Source organism: Phascolarctos cinereus, unplaced genomic scaffold, assembly GCF_003287225.1.
Source record: "Phascolarctos cinereus isolate Bilbo 61053 unplaced genomic scaffold, phaCin_HiC Scaffold_4;HRSCAF=312, whole genome shotgun sequence".
Classification (NCBI taxonomy): Eukaryota; Metazoa; Chordata; class Mammalia; order Diprotodontia; family Phascolarctidae; genus Phascolarctos; species Phascolarctos cinereus.
The window spans coordinates 646,815,804-646,838,795 of NW_027555847.1; the positions used below are offsets into that span (position 1 = coordinate 646,815,804).

The following is a 22,992-nucleotide window of genomic DNA, read 5'->3' on the forward strand; positions in this document are numbered from 1 at the left end:
AGTCACTTAACCATTGCCTCACCAAAAAGCAAAAACAAACAAACAAACAAACAAACAAACAAAAAACAAACTTGCTCCATGATTCTCCCCCTTCCCCTCCCCTCACTTCCTTTTCTTTTCTGAATTTTGAGGTTCTGTGATTCACTTCCAGTGTTCCATGGAAGGGTGAGCAAGAAGTACTGTAGAAATATAAGTTGCGAGGGTTATTTATTGAACGTGGATTATATGCCTATCCCTATCTGCACTGGGTTGCCCTGGGAGAGATAGAAAAGAAGATATGGGCCCTGCTCATTTGAGGTTTATATACAGCCTATGGTATACTAAGCACAGAGTAGAGGATGTTAGTCCTAGGAGGCACCTAATAGATGTTTTGTGGCTGGAATCAAATTGACAAAGACAGGTCACCTACCGTAGTCAGTAGTTAACAGAACAATTCAGGTCACTTTATTGTTATCGTGAAATGTTTTAATACAGACGCTAAGTGATGTATAAATTGACTGGCTAGAGAGACCAGAACAGCTTAGGAAGGCATCCCAGAGGAAGTAGGACTTGTTCTGGGCCCCAAAGGACAGGTAGAATTTGCAGAGGCAGAGAGAGAAAAGGGGGAGGGTATAACATGCAGAGCCAGAATGGCATCCCTGGAACTGTTTCAAGCCGGAACTTGAGACTCCTGAGTAGGAGGTGACTTCAGCAGGAGTTCTGAAGCCTTCCCTTTCTCCTCTACCCTGACAGTCCTGTAATTGCTGTCCTAGGGACAGGTCTCTTACCCTCTCTGAGTCTCAGTTTCTTCATCTGTTAAATGGGATATACTCTTAATCTTCTGGGCGGAAAGAACTACATAAATGTGAGCTTTTTGCCCTGTGATATAGAAGGAAGCAAGCAAGGGCTGGATTCATTCAGAGGAAGGCTGCAACCTACATTCTCAGGTAGCTTTGTTTCCCAGTTTGAGGAGTTTGTTCTCATATTCTCTCATATATCCTAGCACTAGCTTCTCATTATGCTTCCAAAGTGCTTTCATACACTAGACTTCAACCAGTCCACTAGTCAGGTAGCTTTTATTAAGCACCTGCTAAGTGCCGAGCACTGTGCTAAGATCTAATGATGGAAAGAGAAGCCAAAATAAGACAAAACAAAAAAAAGCAAGGAGCTCACAATCTAATTTGCAGTCCAAGAGAACAGAGAAGCCAGCATAGGATCACAGGGGAAGAAGAAAGATCTACCTTATTTATTATTATTTTTTTTACTTCTCTATAACCTGGGGCAAGACCTCTCCTCTCTAGGATTCAGTTCTGTCATTTGGTATAGAGAAGAGAGCTCTGACCGTGAAATCAGAAGATCCAGGTTTTGAATCTTGGATCAGAAGCTTTCTTAATACTGGCAATTACTTCATTTTTCTGAGTCACAGCTTTCTCATCCATAAAAGAGGCAGCATGGTGTAGGACTAGGGCTGTCTACCCAGTGCCCACGGGCCAGTCCTGCCCGCTGACTGCTTTTGTATAGTAGGTAAGCTAAGAATAGTTTGTATAGGGGAGAGTGCTAGCCTTGGCGTCAGGAAGACCTGAGTTCAGATCTTGCTTCTGATTTAGTCTCTGTGTGGCCCTGAATAAGCTAGTTCCCTTCTCTGAGCCTCAGAGTTTCCTGCTCAGTAAAATGGGGGGTAATAATACCTCATGGGCTTGTTGTTAGGATCAAATGAGATAACACAGGTAAAACGTGTCATAAGACCTAAAGCGCTAAGTAACTATGAACAATTGTTCTTAGGAGTAAAGACCAGGCTGGTGATTTCGCTGATTCCCTGAGGAGAATTTATGAGGGAACCATCCTCTCTCAGCGAAGGCCATTGCCTTCTCTACATCTTACAGTCTGGAACACTAAACGGTTAGGTGACTCGCCTTGGGTCATACAGCTAGTTTTTGCCAGATGTAGGACTCGAGAACAGGTCTTCCTGTCTCTGAGTCCGGAGCTCTATCCACCACACCAAGCTGCCTCTTATTTCCTTCTATAAAATGAGGGTAAGAATAATCAACAAGCATTTATAATACCTGCTTAATTTATCTTTCAGTTCATACCTCATGAACTCAAAAATCTCTATAAATATGATTCCTTGTCATTGTTCCCACCCAACTGTCTGTACTTTGGTGCTTCATGAATCTCAGTGGAATTGAATTTGGATGCTTCCATCAACCACCTGAGGGAGGTGGTGCAATGATCTCTTACCTTTTTTTTTTTTCTTACCAGATGGAGAAACTGAGGTTTGGAGGGAGGAAGTGCTTTGCCCAAGGCCACACAACTAAGATGTGGCCTAGACAGACTTATCATTAAGCATTTATTGAGTGCTTTTTGCAGGCCAGGCACTAAGTGCTAAGTGCTCAGGATTTAAAGAAAGGCAAATACATTGTCTCTACCCTCAGGTTGCTTAAATTCGAATAAGGAAGACAGCATGCGGTTAAGGATGTACATGCAAGTTATATACTGTGTAAATGGCAGGTCATCTCAGAGAGAAGTCAGGTGGAGTGATGTGTATATGTAGGAGTTAGGAGGCAGCTGAAAAGAATCTACAGAAGGTGGGATTTGAGTTACTCCATTTATTCATTCATTCAAATTTTGTTTATTTTTATTTTTTGATCTGATTTTTGAGGGCAGACAAGGAGATTAAGCAGCAGAGGTGAGGAGGGAGAGTGGTCCAGGCATGAGAGACCGATAGCACAAAGGTTTACAGATTGGAGATGGGATGGCATGTGTGAGGACCAGTAAGGAGGCAGATTGTGGAATGTCTAGAAAGGAATAAATTGTTTGAAGACTGGAAAGGTAGATAGGGGCCAGCTTGAAAAGAGCTTGAACAAGTAGAGAGAGCTCCAGCCTTGGAGTCAGGAGGACTTGAGTTCAAATCCAACCTCAGACACATGACACTTAACTAGCTGTGTGACCCTGGGCAAGTCAGTTAACCCCGATTGCCACACCAAAATGCAAAAATAAAAAAAAAAAAAAGAAAGAGTTTGAACAGTCAAACAGAGGCCACATTTTTCAATCCTGTAAATATTAGGGAGCCACTGGAGTTTTGACCAGGGCTCTGTCCTCATCTTTAAGACACCCCACCTTAAACCTTCTTAATCATAGCAGAGTAGATGTCAGAAGGTTGACATGGGGGCCTCAGCCTTTTTGCTGGGCCCCGTAGCCTCATAAGTGGTAGGCTGTGAAAGATGTCTTCCTTGCTTAGGGTTCAAGGGCTCCCCAGGACTTCGCCCTTCTGCTCACCTCTTCTGGTGTAGGGGTTAAGGTGCATTTATGATGAAACTCCACCGTCTCTGGCTCTGGTTGGCCTTGTGGCCCACCTGCCACTGAGTGGGAAGCCAGACCTGATTACCTTTCTGGGAAAGCTATTCTTAGTGGCCTTGAGGGAGCTCAGGGGCTGTTCCTAGAATCCTTGCCCAATGCCTGCAGGTGGCCCCAAGGGCTGCATGCCCAGCTCCTTCTACTCCCTCCCTACCAAACAATTTGAGGCATGAGCCTGAAATGCTCACTGGAGAAGCTCAGATTTTCTTCGATCCTACCTTCAGGGCACGGCCCCAATCATATTCTTCAGGACGCCTTAACTGCCTCTCCCCCTCCTTCATCCCACTGCCCCACACCTACAGAGGGGCAAATTCTCCCTTGGCCTGAGGCTACCTGTATTGTCTTGGGTAAGTCACTTTATTTTTCTGGGCCTCAGTTTTCTCATTTGTAAAACAAAGAGTCGGACTACGAGATCTCTACGGTCCCTTCTAGCCTTAACTCTCTGATTCCATAATCCTCGAAGAGGGAACATTAGGAGTCAGAAGCCTGGTGTCAGATTCCAAACTCTGCCACTGCCATGCTGGGCGGCTTTGGGGCAGTTGCTGATCCTGTCTTGGCCTTGGTTTCCCCACTTGTAAATTTAGGGGGTTTTGACCAGATGAGTTCTAAGGTTCCTTCCCATTCTCATCTTCTGTGAATGCATAAGTAGTATCTCTAAGAGGAGGCAGGCCCCGGGAGACAGATCCAATAGATGCCGAAATCCCGATGTTGCCTGGCTTGGGGAGGCTGTGCCATCCCTCTGTGCCAACCCGTGGCTAATTGCAAGCACTTGGTCTGTTTTTCTTTTATGCCTGTTTGTTTTTCTTGGAAAACCTCGGAAGCCAATTCTCTTACCCAAGAGCAGAGGACTGCTGTGACTCAGCACTGTGGTCAGGTTATCTGCTGATGAGAGGGGGGCCTGGTTGTCTGGGAGCTGAGACTCCTAAGCCTTGTTCCCAGCTCTGCTGAGGACTTGGGTGACATGGGAGGAGGGTTGGGGAGGGGGCTGAGATCAGAAGGATCACAGGGCCTAGAGGCTGAAAGGGCGATAGAGTATATAGTGCCAGAGCCGGAAAAGAGGCCTTCCTTGTAAGGCAGAAGGTCAGAACTGGAAGGGACCTTAGATGATGACGGCTGATGCTGCTCATGTTGATTATCTTGCCCAGGCTCCTAATTTTGCAGTTGAGGAAACTGAGGCCCACAGAAGCTGTGATTTGCCTAAGGCACAGTGCCTGGCACATCATAAAGGTTTAATAACAAAGCTATGCATGTTATCCCATTGGGTTCTCAGAATAACTCTGGGAGATATGTGTTACTATTATCCTCAATTTCCACATGGGGAAACTGAGACAGACAGAAGCTGAGTGACTTCCCCAAGATCATACAATTAATAAGTGTCTGAGGCCAAATTTGAACTCAGATCTCCCAGCCCCCTGAGTCCATCATTCTTACTCACTAGCTGCCTAGGTAGTTTGATTGATTGCTTCAGATTGATTGATCTATATGGTCCCACCAGTAGTAAGCAAGAGACAGGTTTTGAATTTGAAGGTCAGAGCTGGAAGGGGTTGGGTAAGTCTAACTTCTTCATCAGAAAGGCTGGAGTTCAAATCCTGCTTTGGACAACTCCCTAACTGTATGATCCTAAATCAGTTATTTAACTTTAATCAGCCTCAGTTTCCTCATCTGTAAAATGGGAATAGTGCTTATCTCAAAGGGTTGTTGTGACCATCAAATGACATAATATATAAAACTCTTAAAGTTTTATATATTTATATAGAAATATATTGTTATATTTATGTTATATTATATTAATATGTATATATTTATATATTTTAAATTACCGTCATCAGTCACCTCTGTTCTAGCCATACTGGCCTACCTAGTGTTTGTTGAATCCAACGTTCTAACTCCTTGTATATGGCCTTTAGACACACTGTCCCTGTTGCCTTGAACACATTCCTTCTTCACCTTTGAATCTTGGCATCCCTGGCTTTTTTTAATGGCTCCACTCATGTGTTACGTGGGTGGTACTAACTTAGCTCTTTAAATGTCATGTCCCCTCCTGCCCCTCCCTCCCCAGTAGAACATAAACATTTTGTCTTTGTATCCCAGTGCTTAGCTAAGTAACTGGCACATAGCAAGTACTTGGTAAGTACACACTGAACCATTAAAGTGAGTTTGACCATAAGCAAGACCTGCCACTTTACTTTGCTCCTGTGTGCATTTACTCATTAGTAAAATAGGGATAATTTTGGGGCTGCCTGCATTAGAAAGTGGTTGCTTAGAACGTGATATGTAAACCCTAATGTGCTCTACTTATTTCATATCCAGTGAAATTCTAGACAGAACTAGAAGTGGACAGCAGGGCTCCAGACTCCCAAGGCAGTTGATGCAGCTGTATTGATTCCAGAGGGAGGGAGGCTGGTGCCTTTGACTTTGGGTTGGGTAAGGTGTGAGATTCTTCGAAGATGGCTTCCTGGTTTCGTTCCTGTGCTGCTAGGAGACCCGAGTTCTCATCCTGCCCTTGCTGCTTACATTGCTTTCGGGCCCAGTGACTTTCCCACTCTGGTCTGGTAGAGGTGATGGTGGGTACGCCCATTGAAACATTGAAATATCTCCCAGCCATGTTACTGAGGGTGTATTTCACTGGTTGGGTGAATCCTTTCAACTTCCACACCTGTGATTTTGAGTGTTGGCTCTATCGCTTTATTGTTGTGAGACCTTGGGGGAATAGACTTATCCTTTTCTGAACCTCAGTTTTGTTATCTCTGAAATGGAGATATTAATAGTACTACCTACCTTGCAGGGTGGTTGTGGGCCAAATACTTTATTAAACCTGAAAAAGCTATGGAAATGAAAATTAGTGCTATTTTCACTCACCTCGTTCTTGGAGCTGAGTTGAAAGATTCTGTAAGTGTACTAAACAAACTGGTATGTACCATAATTGGGGTTTGATCATGGCTAACACTTGCCCTTGGCTTTACTCCCTAAACGTACAGCCCTTCTCTCCTGGGTTTCTACAACTTCCTAGACTTGCCACCTCTAAGTAGGCTGGCCTTGGAGTCAGGAGACACCTGAATTCTAATACTGTGAGGGACACTTACTAGCTGTGTGACTCTGGGCTAGATACTTAACCTCTCTGAGCCTCAGTTTCCTCGTCTGTAAAACAGGATGATAGTACTGTAGCACCTATCTTACTGGGGGAGGAGGTGTTGTGAGGCTCAAATGAAAGAGTGTATGGAAAGACCTTTTAAAAACTTTAAAGTGCAATTTTAAGCTTTCATAAATTCAGAAGTATTAAATGCTACAAACTTACCCAAAAGCATCATTTCTTGAATGTGTGATTACTTAAATTTTTTACACTAGTTTCACTTTGTGGTTTTTGCGTAATGAATTTAACATTTTCACTTTAACAAAATGGGACACCCTGTCATTGTACATTGCATGTGTGGCAAACCAGTGACTTGGTGGAGCCAAGCTCCACCTTGGCCAGCTCAGTCATCTGGATTTATCTCCATTAGATGGTTTCTTGTGGGGTCACATCAGAACTGTCATATATATCAAAACCTCAATGTTTGAAAGATCTTAAGGCTAGGATTCCAAATCCTTTCAGTCCCTGAGCAGCAGCCGGGAAAAGTTTTTACAAAGTTTGGGAAGTGACTAGAGAGATGTATAGCACATGACTGTTGCTCTGTTGAATTTTAATAAGAATCATATTAATATTTTAAAATGGAAATAATTACTCTTTCAAATTTTTTTTGTAAGTTTGTAGCACTTACACTTTTGAAGTTATGAAAGCTTTATAACTTCACTGAGACTTTTGCGACACGCTGTAGAAATGCTGGTTTCTTCCCCCTGTAGCCTTCACAGGCTGCCAGGGTTATTTTCTCCTGCCTTGTCATCCATGGTGGGCTTGGAAGCCGGTTAACCAGACCCATTTGCAGTAAGTGTCAGTAGGCTGTGAGGGAGAGAGGGCCTGATGGGAGTGAGAGAGGCAGGGTATTGAAGTTGGAGGTAGAAGGGCTTGAATCCCACTTCACTCATACAGTGGCTGTGGGTGGGTGGCAGATCACTTTGCCTCAGTTTCCTAATTGCTGAAATGGGGATGACAATAGTACCCACCTCTCAGGGTTGTTGTGAGGATTGAGTAAGATAATGTTATTGGGTTGGTGGCTTTTCAAAAAATCTTCCTTTTGGTTCTCAGTTGTGTTGTTGAAAGCCTTGGACTCTTCCCCCCACCCCCACAAAGGGGCTAAGCAAATTCAATAACAGTAATGAGAATGATAGTTGACATTTGTTAACCCCATAATGATGCATGCTTTGGGGGCAGGTTAAAGTTTACAAGGGTTGTCCTCCTGACTACCTTTCAATGTTGATGGTATACAAGTATGTCACAGATGAGGAAACTGAGGCTCAGAGAGGGAAAGTGACTTAGTAATCAGCCCAAATTTGTTGTTTGAGCCACTCATTGATTATCTATAGCAGGGTTTCTTAGTGGCAGGGTCATGGGGTTTGTGGATAGATTTTGGGGTAGGGAGAACTTGCATAGAGAAAAAAAATACATCTTAATAATTACTAATCCCTGTTTTTTAAGGGGAAAAAAGAAGGCTAAACCAACATGATTCCAAGAAGGGATCCATAGATATCACAGAGTGCAAGCTTCTTTGGTGCAGGGACTCTCTTTTACCTTTCTGTGTATTCCCAGCCCTAGCATGGGCGCCCATCTTCAGTTGTCCTGATCTGTATCTTGCCACTGGACCCAGAAGGCTCTGGAGGAGAGAGTGGGGCTGGTGACTCCGCATAGCCCTGCCTCACTTAAATCCAATTCACTTGAAAGTCATGACATCACCTTCCCAATGTCATGGGGTCCTCTTTGAGAATGAAGGCCAAACAACAACCTATGAGTAGTAGTAGTAGTAGCGGCCCCATTGGGGACCTAACTGGCCAGTTTCAGTTGAGCAACATAACTCCTCCCTCCCTCCTTCCCTCCCTTCCCTCTTCTCCTTTTTCTTCTCCTTCCTTTCCCTCTTTTCCCTTTACTCCCTCCTCTCCCTCCTCTCTTTCTCCTTTCCCTCTGTCCACATAGGGAGGGAATCATGCCCTTACCAGCAGGTACTCTGGCCAAAGGAATATTAATTTTGATTGCTGAAACTTCATGACCTTGGGGTCATGGGCTAGATTTCTTTTTTATGGACCATGCCTTATACCCAAATCACTCTGGCTCTTCATTGATTGGCCAACAATAGGTCCCAGCCCAAGCCTCACTTGGTCCTTGTTTGGATTTTGATGGCTCAGAGTGAGTGTAAACAGCAGTTGTTTCTGTTTTGGTCAGAAACCATGAGGGTCTTCACCCCCAGATTGGTTTTCTTTTTGACTAGGTAAAAGATAGGCCATTCTTTCCCTCATTTTTTACCCAGCCTTAATCACTACATGGGTGTTGCCTCAGATAAACTGAGACCTGGGAAAGACCTTAGCTTCAAAAGGCCAAGGCCTCCCACTTCATCTGGCCCATCTCCAATTGTCCTGATTTATGTCTTGCCACTGGACACAGGTAGGGCAGAGGGTAAAGCTGGTGACTTTACACAGCCCTGCCTCACTTAAGCCCAGTCCGCTTGCAATTCATGGCATCTTCCTGATGTCATGGTCCTCTTTGAGAACAAAGGACAAACAACCACAGCGTCTGGCACGTGGTAGGTACTTTATAAATGTTTGTTGACTGCAGCGAGGTGGCATAGTGAACTGAGCAGAAAATCTGAATTCAGAGGTGGGCTCAGAGGCTTACTAGTTGTGTGACATTGTGCCAGTCACTTCACCTCTCTCTGCCTCGGTTTCCTCAACTGTAAAATGGGTATCATAATAGCACCTACCTCTCAGGGTTATTGTGAGGATCCTAGGAGAAGCTGCTTGGTGCAGTGCCTGGAACACAGTAGGTACTTAATAAATGCTTGTCTCCTTCCTTCCAGGACACAAAGAAGGTCAACAGCCCCTGACCTCAAGAGAAGCATCATGGCTCAGCATGATGGCAGTCGGGAAGTCTAGGGTGGTTTTTTTTTTCTTCTTTTCTCTCTAGCGCTTTATAGTTAACAAACCTCCCAAGAGCCTCACATGGTATCCGGGAAAGCAAATTGTGCAGAATTCTGGAGTCTTGTAGAGCTCAAAGGGAGCTTAGAGAGAATCTCTAGCCCAGCTCCTTCATTTCACAGAGGAGGAAGGAGGCTATCTCAGAGACTGCCCGTGATCTGCCTCGGCTCACACAGCCCTCAGGGGCATAGCCTTGCCTGGAATCCGGCTCTCTCTTGCTCAGCCAGGGCTCTATCTACCAGGCATGCCAGAGGTCCCAGCCGACAGCCCCCAAGGTTTGTGGACTCCCACCTGCTGCTTTCTGTACCTTTGCTCTCACTCTTTTTCGTCCTGCCCCCTTAACCCCGTTACCCTTACCCTATAGGCAAGGTCTGGAGTTTGTTGCCATGGACCGGGGGTGGGGGGGGAGTGGGCTTAATTTACTGCTGCCTGCCCCCTCTCCTGTCTGCTTTGGCCTCCAGAGCTCCTTTGCTCTGTTTTTTCCTCCCAGCAAGCCTGCTTGCAGATGCCTGACTCTAAATATAGAAAACAGGTGTGGGTGAGCAGCGAGGGGCCCGGTGTTTATCAGCGGGGCCTTCGCCGTCTCCTGCTTTCAAAACAAGCCCGTCGGAGCCACCCCATCCTAATGGGGAAGACTTGGGCCTGGCCACGTGATGCCTGTACGGCTCTATAAATAGCCTCGGAAATATGTTGCTCGGGCTATTGAATATCCCCGGAGAGCCGTGGGATCCGTCCCTGCTCGGGTTCCTGCTTCCTGCAGGAAGCTTCTGGGAGGATGGGAGTTGTTTACCACCTCAGGCAATAGCGGCCCCGAAGCGTGCCCCAGCGTGGTGGGCGCTGCTCAGGACTGCAGAGGGAAACTGGCCAGGGGCGAGGAGGGCTAGCCCAGGGCACAGGCTCCCAGCAGCAGTTGGCCTCTGGAGCTGGAGAGGGATGGAGATGACTGTTGGCCCCTTACTCTCAGGATTGGGTAAGCTAGGAATGGTGAAATACTGTGCTGGAATACCTGAGCCCTTCTGGGTTCCAAGGAGGGAGGTGGGGGTCCATGGGATAGGCATTCTGAGTGGTCCCTTCCTTCTCGGAGTATGGGAGTTCGGAGCTGGAATCAATCAGCGAGATTGAGAACAGATAGAAAGATCAATGCGTCTAAAATCAGAAACCCTGAGGTCATATTCTGATTCTGCTACTACCTAACTGCTTGTCATTGGGCAGGTCATTAACCTATTTGGGCCTCAGTTTTCTTCTGTCTATAAAATGGTTCTTAAAAGGCCCTTCCAGTTCCTTAGTTATGTAGTCCTGGCTAGAATGTCTGAATCCCCCCTCCCCTTCCTCCCTGGGTTTTGAGGCAGCAGCAGAATCAACTGAGAGCAACAGGGTCCTCTGGCTGAGTTCTGAGATGGGAAAGGGGGAGTGAAGGAGACACGGGGAGTAGGGATGAGGTAAGAGAAGCAGTCCTGATGCATCCTGGAACACCCATGGTCATATGAGCAGGGGGCCGAGCTCTGCTTTAGAGGGTCTCACTGACCTAGACCTCTGGATTGGATGGGGATTCATGAACTGAGAATATCAGCACTTTGCTGAATGAAGAAAAGAAAGAAAAAGAAAAAGAAAACCTAGTGGAGCTGAATAGGACTGTTAAGTCTCATTCTTGCATGTGTGATGGGCTGGGAACCTTAGATAATTCAAAAGCAGCATATAGTCCAAAAATTGGTCCCTTTTGGCTAGAAGACATATAAAGATCTGCTGTGTAGACCTCTTTCCTTTCTGCAGCTGACTTGTCTGTCCTATTCCCGTTATTTTTTGCACATTTCCAGAACGTGTGTGTCACTCCTGGGTCTGTGGTAATTGAGCCACAAGGCAGGTACCCAGACTTGTACTTGGCTCAGGGCAACTCGACTTTAGGACTTGCTGTGTGTGTCTTAGTGGGTAGAGGGCTGGGCTGCACAGGGAGTCAGGAGACCTGTCTTCTCATCCCCACCTCTGACATTAGCTTTGGGACTGTAGGAAAGTTGCTTAACCTCTGCTTTCTCAATCTATAAAATAAAAATGACAATAATCACACTGAAATTCTCACAAACTTTTTGTGAGGATCAAATGAAATGGATGGAATAAGCATTTATTAAGCACCTACTGTGTGCCAGGCACTGTGCTAAGCACTTCACAAATATAATCTCGGTTGATTCACACAATTCTGGGAGGTAACCATTTGACAGATGAGGAAACTGAGGCAAGCAGAGGTTAAGTGACTTGCCCAGGATCACACAGGTAGTAAGTGTCAGAGGCTGGATTTGAACTCAGGTCTCCCTGACGCCAGACCCAGTGTTTTATCCACTAAACCACATACCTGCCTATAGACTATGTAAGATTGCAACAACTGATGATATAACCCATGTAAAACACTTTACAAAATTTAAAGTACTATACAAATAGCAATTGTTATTATGATGAGACAGATAAGTAGGAACAGCTTGTGTGTAATAAGCAATTTATAAAATATTTGTTGATTTTATTTGCAATGTGGTAGAAAGTACCCTGAATCTAGAGCCAGGAGACCTGAGTTTGTATCTCAGCGCCAGTACTTAAGTCAGCTGTTGGATCTAGGACAAATCACTTCATCTGTTGGGACCTCAGTTTCCTTATCTCTAAAATGGGCATAATAAAACTTATACATCTACCTATTTGCACAAAATTGTTTGATGACAACCCTTTCTAAGTGCTTGGCACATTTGTGAGAGATTGATACATGCTTGTCAACTGATTAAATCTTAAGTTGTCACAGAGATAGGGAGTTTTATTATTGGTGGAGTGGACTCTGTGGAAGACAGGATGGAGGCCAGCTGCTTGGGGTGACTGTGTGCTGAAGGAACGTGTGAAATGGATGGTGCTGCCTGATGCCGCATTCAGAATGGATCCTTTTTCATTTATCCGCATTTTATACATTGGCAAGCTGAAGCCTGGGCTGATGTGTTGGAGAACCGATAGCCACTGATTTGTGGGCAGCAGACTTTGAAGGAATGAATCTGGGATTAGTGGGTTAGATAATCTCATCATCTTGGAGAGGAGGCTAGCCTGGCATAACAGACCTCTCAGGGGCTAGCCTGGGATAGCATGTCTCCCGGGATTTGTTGAATACAGTTTTCCATGGCTAGCCAGTCCTCATAAGGACTACCCTATGGTGAAAGACCTCGAAGGGGTTGGTGTGAGGGAAAATTCCTCCTATGTGTTTGCTGTTATCCTCACTGCATACCTTGTACTTGATCAGGGAGTGACGGGGCCCAGCTGTTAGAGAACCCAGTGTGGCCCCCTGCGTCCGAAGGCCATGCTACCTGACACTGTGGGCTCTCAAATGCGGCCTTTCTTGGTTGAGATCCCCTATGCTCCATGCACATACTCTTCAGTCTGCCGCTGTACCTGGTGTCCCTCGCTGGGGCTGGCTGGTGGTAGTGGACCATGGCTCATGTGGAAAAGGCCAAATGTGCTTCCTGTTTTGGAAACTGAACTGAGTCAGGAACTCTGCTGGCCTCCCTGCCCATCTCTACTCTGAGAGCTGGGATGTTGTACAGGTTAGGTCTCTGGGGACATGCCCTCTGTGGTCCAGGGAGGGGTGAGTATGTGGTCGTAGTCATAATTAAAAGATTATAATGATAATTATTATAATTATGGCTCACCTTTCTATAGCTCACTACAATCCTTAGATGTAGGTTGTATAAGTATTATTATCCCCATTGTGCTGATGAGGAAGCAAGGTTGTGAGAGGCACTGTGGCCTAGTGGGAAAACACCTGGTTTTGGAGTCAGGTTCTGGATTCATATGCTGCCCTTGCTGCTTACAGTGGTTCCAGTGCTTAGTAGCATAATGAGCTCCTGTGAGGACTGAACTTCCCTAGGTGTCTGTGAGAGAGGCTGGATGATCTTGAGGGCTCTTTCTGATTTTTGATGTGATCCTATGAAGCCTGGCTTCAGATCGGCTTTTCGGGGCACACAGTTAACTGTCAGAATTGAAGGTCAGACCCATCTAATTTCAGAACCACTACTTCTGACTCCCCTGCCACGTGTTTACATGGCTTTACACCCATGTCCCTGTATTCAGCAGCTGAAGAAAGCAACCATATACAAGGCTCTGGACTAATCACTGGGGATAATGCCAACCCCTAAGGTGTTTGCATTGTATTGGAGAGGGTACTACATGCAAAGAAAAAAAAAATAATCTGAGTGAGAGAGATGGAGGGAGAGAGAGAGAAGAAGGAGGAGGAAGAGGAGGAGGAGAGAGAAGAGGGAAAAAGGAGAGACAAGAGAACTAAAGAGAGAAGAGGGAAGAGGGAGAGGAGAGGAAGAGGAGAGATGAGTAGCTGGGGACAGAGGAAAGTGATCAGGGAGGTGACACCTGCATTGAGCCTTGAACAAAGGCAAGATTTCTTGAAGTTGAGGAATATGGCTTGTGCAAATGTATGGTAGGGAGAGTTGGAGGATGAAGGTTGGGGCATAGCTACCAGTCCAGCTTGGTGGGAGGGTAGAGTTTTCAAAGGTGAGTTAATGCCAGTCCATATTCAGGAATTCCAGGAATTCAGGAATCCAAGCACATTAGGGCTAGATATGTAGATTTTAGAGTTATCTGAATAGAGATGGTATTTGAACTCATAGGAGCTTGGACATTTCCACCTCTATAGAGCTGTGAGGAGACCTGACTTGGTTTCATCTGTCTGCCTCATCCGTAACTATTTTCCCCACTACATTACGCACCCTTCTTTCCATTTACATCCGGAGACAGTTATTTCCCTGGCCCTCAGGTCCTGCTCCCAATTTACTGTGAGGTAGAGCTACCTAGACACTGTAGGAATCAGCCCTGCACCTCAGTATATTGCACCTCATCTCACTACATCTTCTCTCACTATGTTAAATAGACATTGGCTGTGCATTCCTGAGAGGATTGAGACACTGGTCCTCAGCATGGCTTTCAAGGCCCTCTACCTTGAATAAGGCCCATCTGGCCTTATTTTACTTCTGACATCATTTCCCCATCTCCACCAGTCCTTAGCTTCAAGCCAATCTACTCCCAGATCTTCAAATGACTTTTTATATGGAAAAAAGCAAGTCAGTTCACTTCTCTGGCCTCAGTAGAGTGAAGGGATTGGCATAAATGCCCTCTAAGGGCCCTTCTAACCTAGGCCTTCCATGTTCTAAGGGCCCTTCCAACCTTGCCATTCCATGTTCTACGTGCCCTTCTCACTCTGACATTCTGTATTCTAAGGGCCTGTCCATCTTTAAGCTCCCATTTCTCCCTAGTTAGGCTTTGGACACAGCATGCTTATCCATTCTCTGCCTTTGCTCAACAATCACACTGTTTTAATTTAACCTTCTGGGAATATTATTAGCATTCGTCCCAGTGCTTCAGTCATAGAGGAGGCTGCAGGAGGTTGGGGGATTCAGATGAGAAATGTCAGGCATTTCTGTGGTAACTCTGGTCCACTCATGGAACCATGAGTGGGAGTTCAAAATGGAAGACTGTCAGAGGAGGATGAGATCTCAGAGGTCATCTAGTCCTGATGAGCGTGACCCTGGCCCCAGGTTCAGCTTCCTCAGCCCACCCATGATTTTCTGTTGGTAAGAAGGTGAGCAAATGTGCCTGGTTCAGACACTACAACTTGCTGGTGTCAGAGTCATCTCAGTTTGAGGAGGACAGAGATCCTTCACTGATTTCAGTGGATCAGAAATCAGAAGGTCAGAGCCTAAAGGGTATAAGGGCATAAGAACACAATGTCAGAGTGGGAAGGGTCCTCCTCAGAGACAATCCTAATTCATTTCCCTCATTTTGCAAGGGAACAAACCATGGCCCAGACAGGGGAAGTGATTGGTCTGAGGTCATACAGGGAGTTTTTGGTAGTGCTAGGACTGGCTGGAATCCAGGTCTCCTGAATTCCTAGCAAAGGGCTGTTTTTTTTTTTTTTGCTTCAAGGGACTTTTGACAGTAATAGTTCACATAGAGCTGTTTAAGGATTGCAAAGATATTATCTGATCTGGCTCTTACAAACCTGTGAGGTAGGTGATGTTATCACCCCCATTTCACAGATGAGGACCCTGAGGCTCAGAGAAGATAGGACTTGTACAGAGTCACATAGCTAGGAAGTATCAGAGTGAAGCTTGAACCCCAGGTCTTCTGTCTGCTACTGCATGTTGTCAATCCAGACTACTGGGAGAGCCAGACCCCTGGGCACCCTTCTTGACAATGACACCTGGTCTCTGAGTCTTCTTTGCCTTGGCGTATCTTAAGGAGTCTTGCTTCTGTGCCTACTTTCCTCATCAGTCCCTCCTTCAGGGAGATCCTTCCTGTTCCCACCCCAAGGACCTTGTATCCAACCGACATCAAGCAGAGCCTTTCAGTGAGGTCTGCAGCCATTCAGAAGCTTAGAGAGATATTAAAGTTCTTTTTCCTTTTGGAAGTTGTTGAGAGAAGGGCTAGAGGGGGCAGCTGTAGGACCATCCTACCCATGGGGCTTCCATGACATCCTACCCAGCCTGGGATTGACCTTATTTACACACAAGAGGCTTAATTTTGTAGCCTGACAATGCAGGGGAAGTAAACGGTTGGGACCAGAATCCTGGATCATAGAATGTCAATCTTCAGAGTGGGAAGGGACCTCACAGGGGATCTAATCCAACCCTACAAGCCGGAATCCCTTTTACAACCCTGCTGACAAATGGTCATTGAACTTACTGCTTGAAGACCTCCAGGAATGGGGAACTCATTCCCTCATGGGGGTAGTAACCTACTTCATTTTTTATTAGCTCTTATTGTGAGCTCTTTATGCTGAACCAAAATCTTCCTTTCTTGAACTTCCTCAGATTGCTCTTAGTTCTGCCCTCTCAGACCAGGCAGAAGGAGGCTAATTCCTCTTCCCTAGACAGCTCTTCAGATAATTGAAACCAGCTCTCCTGGCATGGACCCCATCACCTAAATCTTTACTTCTCCAGGCTAAACAACTCCAGTTCCTCCTGTCAATCCCCATAGGACATGATCTCTAGTCCTCTCACCATCCTGGTCACCCTGCTCTGGACACATTTCAATTTGTCCTTCCTAAAATGTAGCACCCAGAATAGAATATGATCCCCCAGATGCAATATGACCAGGGTGCAGTGCTGCAGAAATGTCGGCTTCATCTTTCTGGACTCTAACCTCCCAAATTACCTTGCAGTTAATTCCTTGGCATGAATGTGTATTTATTCTCTTTATATTCATGCTATCCATGCTTACTAAATACTTATCTCTTATGTTAGAATGCAAACTCTTTTGTTTTATTCCTTGTATTTGTATCTCCAGTGCCTATCATAGTGCCTTGTGACACTTAATAAGTGCTTGATTAACGTGACCTGATGCCATTATAGTTTTTCGGGCTGCCCTGACACACTGTTGACCATTGAGCTTGAAGTCCACCAGACCCTCTGATTTTTTTTCTGTGGCCTAGTGACACCTTTCTTCATTTCCATCTTTGTGCAGCTGATACTGTAGACCCAAGCATAGGACTTTACATTTATCTGTCCCGAGTACATTTCATCCTGTTGGATTCAGACCAGAATTTGTTTTTGCATTCTGACGATACCATCCCCAGTGGCCACAGCTTTCATCCCTGCCTTATGTTAGGATCATCAGGATTACTGGCAATTTTATCACATGTGACATCTATGCCTTCATCTAAGTCTTTGATTTTTTAAAAAAGTTGTAGATTTCTTTTGGATATAAGGAAAGATTCCCTAACGATTACATTTGTCCAAAAGTGGAAGGGGCTGCTTTAGGAGGTAGTGGGTAGACTTACTGGAGAGCTTCAAGTGATGGCTGAATGGCTCCTTGTCTGAGATGTTGTAGAGAAGATTCCTGTTTTTCTGAGTGTCCTTCCAGTTCTGAGCTTCTCTGAACAGAACAGGAGGGACAAGAGCCTTAGGGCACTTCACTAAAGACCTGTTGAGCCCTCAGTGTTCCATTAATACTACTCTTTAGGTCCATTTAAATCAATGTTTCTAGAAACCTGCTAACTGCTGTGATTTAATCCACATCTCTACATCTTCATGAGGGGATGGATGTGCTCAGAGACTTTGTCAGGTGCCTTATGAAATCCAGTTATGTTAGTCCACATCATTCCTATTATCTATTAGTAACCCTGTCCAAAAAAAAAAAAGGAAATGAAGAATCCCTCCTTTTCCCCGTAAACTATTTGCCCTCATTGAGGTTGTGGACGGTGCTTGGTCAGTCATCCACCAACTGGCATTATTTTGTTTGAGGTCAGGTACATTGTTGTTCTTGATCAAATTATCTATTTATTTAAATGCTGGCCATCTTCACTCCCTTCTTCACAAGGACCATAATTCAAATCATGGCAACCGTTATTAGGCACTTGTCTTATGCTGGGCACTGTGCTGGTTGCTGGGTATAACAAAGATGAAAAATGATGAAGTCTCGACTTCCAGTTCAGCAAACATGTTTTAAGCACCACTTGTTTGCTTACCAGGCTAGGCACAAAGCAAGGTTTTGATAAGATACTCTCCCTACCCATATGGAGTTTGCAGTGTGATAGGGGTCTGAGTCATTTACATAAATGAATATGGTACAAGTCAATTCACAAGAATTTATTAAGCCTCAATTCTGTGTTAGGCTCTGGGGTTCAAAGACAAAGACTCAAAAACAGGCATGTTAAGCCCTCCATGAGGGGTGGGGGACAGCAACCCAAACACATATAAGCAAAAACGTAATATAGACAAGGTCGATTTACCAGGTACTTCCATGGGTCTAGGCAGGAGTGAAAGGAGAATGGCACTAGGAACTAGGTCTTAATAGAGGATTTGTTAATAAAAGGATTTGTTTGTGAAGTTTGGATTCAGTCAGAGGGCCACACTTGAGGACCTAGAGGGCCACATGTGGCCTCGAGGCTACAGGTTCCCCACCCCTGAGAGGATCAGGAAAAGTCTCATGTTGGTAGTAGTACCTGAACTGAACTTTGAAGACAACCAGGAATCCTAAGAGCAAGAGGCGAACCAGGTAAGACCTATGAGAAGTCAAAAGAAGGAGAGGTCTCTTTCACATTTTAGAGCTAGAAGGGAGCTTAGAGGCCACCTAAGCCCCCTCTCCAGTTTAGAGATGAGGAAATTTGAGGACTACTCTAGAAGATACTGTGGACACTGAGATAGTGTCCTTCCAAGAACTTAAGCAGCCTTCAAAAATTGGCCTCCTAGAGAGGGAGGGATACTAAGAATCTGAACCAAGGAGGCAGCATGGTCTAATGGAAAGGATGTTTGAGTTGCAAAACCTAGATTTGAATACTAGTCCTCCTAATGGTGTGTGTGACCCTAGAGTAAATAGTCCCTTCTCTGAGACTTGGTTATCTCATCAGTCAAATAAGGGGGTTTGGCTGGATCATCTCTAAGGTCTTGATTACTAAAATGTTAAGACCTGGACTACACTGAGATTCAGAGAATCAGCATCACCAAAGCAAGATGAGGCAGGCTGTTGAGATGACAGTTTATCTGCAAGAGACCTGGGGGTCTTGGTGAACCACATTTTTAATGTGAGTCAATTGAGTGAAGTGGCAGCCAAGAAAGCTAGTAAGAGTTTGAGCTTCCTGAAGAGTGTCTTGGCTTCATTACATGTCCAGAATGAGAGAGGTGATATTCATATTGTATTCTGCCATGGTCAGTATCATATTCAGTTCTAGGCACCATATTTTGGGAAGGACATTGGTTAATTGGAGCCTTGAAATCATGTTATAGCAAGAATGATAGACAGAATTAAGAATGGTTAGCCTTAAAGCTAGCCATTTTTAAGTACTTAAAGGGCTACTGTGTAGAAGGGGGATGGGGAGAGGAGAGATCACAGATAGGATTATAGATTTAGGGCCAGAAGGGACTTCAGAGGCCTGATTTTCATTTTACTAGTGAAGTGATTTGCCCACAGTTACTCTGTTGATAAGTAGCAGATGCAGACTCTGGCCCAAGCCCTTGGGTTCCAAAGACAACATTGTTGTTCTGCTTGTACCCATGGAGTAGCAGACCTGGGACCAAGGGTGGGAGCTGCAGAGAAGATTTAAGCCCAGCTATAAGGAGGAACTTTCTAAAAGAGTGGGCTAGGTTACCTCAGGAGGTCATAGGTTCCTCCTAACTAGAAGTCTGCAAGAGAAGGCTAGGTCTGTCATAGAAAGGAGCCCTGTTCAGGTATGGGTCAGACTAGACTGTTTCAACATAATTGGTTTCTCTTGTCATCTTTTGTATTTTATCATATGCATTTAAAAACATTATTCTGAGAAGGGGTTTATAGGCTTCGGCAGACACCAAAGGGGTCTGACACACACAACAAACAGTTTAAGAACCCCTGCCAGCTTTAGAGAAAACAAAAACTGCTTGAAGTTTCTGTTGGAGCAGGAGGAAAGACTAACCTGCTTTCTTAAAGTGCTGAGCTGAGGTGGGAAAGCTTAGGGGTAATGGGATCAGGAGTTGGCAAAGCTAAGGGCATGTTTCCCCTACTTTCTTCCTCCCTCCTTCCCTCCCTGCCTTTCTTCCCCTTTCCTCTATTCCCTCCTTCCCTCCTTCCTTTCTTTCTCCATTCCTTCACTCCCTCCCTCCTCCCTTTCTTCCTTCCCTTATTCCTCCCATCTCTCCCTCTTTTCTTCCTTTCCTTCCTTTCCTCATCCCTCCCTCCCTCCCTTCCTTCCTTCCTTCCTTCCTTCCTTCCTTCCTTCCTTCCTTCCTTCCTTCCTTCCTTCCTTCCTTCCTTCCTTCCTTCCTTCCTTCCTTCCTTCCTTCCTTCCATCGTCTTCCTTCCTCTCCCTCCCCCAGATCTACTTTTATCTTCCCCTGAAGTCCCTTCCAGAACAAGTTGGGAGATTGAGGACTGTTTGTTTCTCAGTTGTATTTCATTCCCTCAAGAGGAACCAGAGGAGTGTCTATGGAGAGAGGATTATCATGCAGAGAGGTGGGGGAGGATTTATGCCTAGCACTACAGAGGAGACCCAGTTCTCCTGGGGAATGGTCTGCTGGTCCTCTGGGCACTTCCAACCAAAAGCAGCCTTTTAGGGGGTGGCCTGAGGTATGGCTACTTAGGGAGTCCAGGAAGGTGCTTTCCAGGGTAACGGTCTGGGTAGGGGGGAGGGGTGACTGCCCCAGAAAATGCTGCTGGCTGGGAAGGAGGAGGAGACAGCTAAGGGAGGGCAGGGGGAATAAACAAAGCTCTGGAGCTTAGCCCTCCTCAGGTTTCAGTTTACTTATAGGCTTAAAGGTCTATTTTGAGAGGGTCACGGGGCAGGGGAAGGTGTTCCCATCTGGAGAGGTAGCACTCGGAGGCTTTGGATTCTTACCACTTCTGCACAGTTCCCAAACATCTGTGGTTTCATGGATGTAGGTATTCACCCCAGGCCTTCATTGCCTGGGCAGCTTCCGGGGTCAGGAACATTTAACACCTAGCGGCCAGCCTTTGGGGCTGGTGCTCATAGTCCATGTCCAAGCCTGTACCTTTCTAGCTTGGTGTAATAATAATTATTCCCATCTCTGTTTTCTTTTCAGGTTTCCAAAGTGTTTTTCTTAAGTTTAGGTAGTAGAATTATGATTCCTGTTTTACAGATGAGAAAACAGGGATGTTTCATATCCAGTAGAGTTAGGGTTTGTGTTGTGGTGGCCAAAGTCTTCAGGAAACCAGGGTCACCTCTGTGCCAAGATAAGCTATCCGAGGAGGGCTTGTGTTTGAAGAGCTGACATGTGGAAGAGGGATTAACAGATTCCTTTTGACCCTGAAGGCAGAACCGGGAGCCACAGGTGGAAGTTACAGAATGGCAGATTTCCTCATTCATAAGAGAAAAAAACCAAAAAGCAGTACTTTCTGACAATTGAGGTGGCCAAAAGTAGGATGGCTTGCTCAGTCCCTGGGGGTCTTTCAGCAAAGGCTGAATGAGCAGTAGTTGGGGATGTTGTAGAGTAGCTACAGCTAGGTGGTGGAGTACTGAGTGCTAGACTAGGAGTCCAGAAGACCTGAATTCAAATCCCTCTTCAGGTATTTACTTAGTTGTGTGACCTTGGGCAAGTCCCTTAGCGCCTCTCAGCCTCAGTTTCCTCATCTGTAAATTGGGGATAACAGTAACTCCTTTCTCATATAGGTTGTTGTGAGGCTCAAGTGAGGTAACCTATGTAAAGTGCTTTGCCAAACCCTAAAGAACTATGTTGCTGCTATTGAGTCATTTCACTTGTGCCTGACTTGTCATGACCCCATTTGGGGTTTTCTTGGCAAAGATACTAGAGTGGTTTGCCTTTCTTCTCCAGCTCTTTTTACAGATGAGGAAACTGAGGCAAACAGCATTAAATAACTTACTTGCCCAGGATCACATGGCTAGTAATTGTTAGAGGCTGTATTTGAACTCAGGTCTTACTGATCCCAAGCACAGTGCTCTATATATTGGCCACCTAGCTGCCCTTAAGGTTAAGTACATACGTTGTTGTTGTTGCTGTTATTATTTTTACCACCATTACCTATTATCTGCCTTCTATACTGGGTTGTTTCTCAAGGAAGAAACGCTGAATTTATTAATAAACCTGTTATAAGAAGTGAGGAAACTGAGACCCAGAGAAGTAACGTATATAGACGGCACACATTGAAGCTATAGGCTTACTTTTAGACTTTGGTACCATTACATTTTGTACCTCTCCAACATGTAATGTCATTTATTGTAGTTATATGTGTTTGTATCTTACGCTTCTACAAGATGGTCACTTCCTTGAAAGCTAGTATTTCATGCTATCTGAACTGGGTATCTAGCTCCCACAGCGTGAAGCAAATGGTAGGCACTCTGAAATGTCTGTCTAATGAATGAGTGAATACAATTGTATTGGCAACAATATATGAAACAATGTAGGGGAATGTTTTGAAAATGTGTCAGGTATGGTACAGATGGGGGCTGGGGTCTTCATAGAATTTCTGTTATTATTATTCCTGCCCCCACTGTACCCCAGCTTTCATGCCACCCTTTGTGGCATATGGGATGGAAGGCACAGTATTTGTGGTGACTAGGAAGGCCAATCTCTTAAGTCTTCAGATTTTCCAAAACCTTTCAGAAATTATAATATATGCAACACTGTACCTGTACTTGTGCCCTCTGTGGGCCTGGAGGAGTAGACCTGGAACCCTGATTTCCTGGAGCCCTTAGACTGGGAAGAAAAAGCTAGACACATCCTTTAAGCTCAGTGGTATTGAGGTTTCTCTAGATAACCCCAGGACATCCTTCCTAGTCAGAGACAAATTCAGGGCTGGGCCAAGTCTCTGAAACACAGCCTTCACTCTGTAGTGAACAGGAAGAGGACCCCTGGACTCGAGTAATTTTCATTCTCATTCTCTCTCTCTCTCTCTCTGTCACACACACAGACACACACACACACACACACACAGACACACACACACACACACACACACACACACACACACACACACACACACACACACGACGAGCCCAGTCAGCTTTTGATCTGTCTGGGAGTTCTCCACCCTCATTTCCCCCTCATTTGTTTCCTTCAACCCCATTGTGACCTGTCTCTATTCTTCCCTCACCCCACTTCTTTTGCTTTCCTTGTTCATCTTGCA

General features: G+C 45.3%; 1 protein-coding gene across 4 annotated transcripts in view; it reads left to right on the plus strand.

Annotated features, from left to right (window-relative positions):
• PTP4A3 (protein tyrosine phosphatase 4A3) overlaps positions 1-22,992 on the plus strand; it is a 197,250-nt gene that overhangs the window by 140,982 nt on the left and 33,276 nt on the right. For 2 of the 4 annotated variants that reach the window (XM_020994929.2, XM_020994932.2), the window contains exon 1: positions 10,118-10,363. The exons of 1 other annotated variant lie outside the window; for it this stretch is intronic. The gene's annotated coding sequence lies outside the window, so the exon portion shown is untranslated. Of the gene's footprint in view, positions 1-9,558; positions 9,669-10,117; positions 10,364-22,992 lie in introns of those variants that run through there. One more of the 4 variants, XM_020994928.2, reaches the window with a different exon arrangement.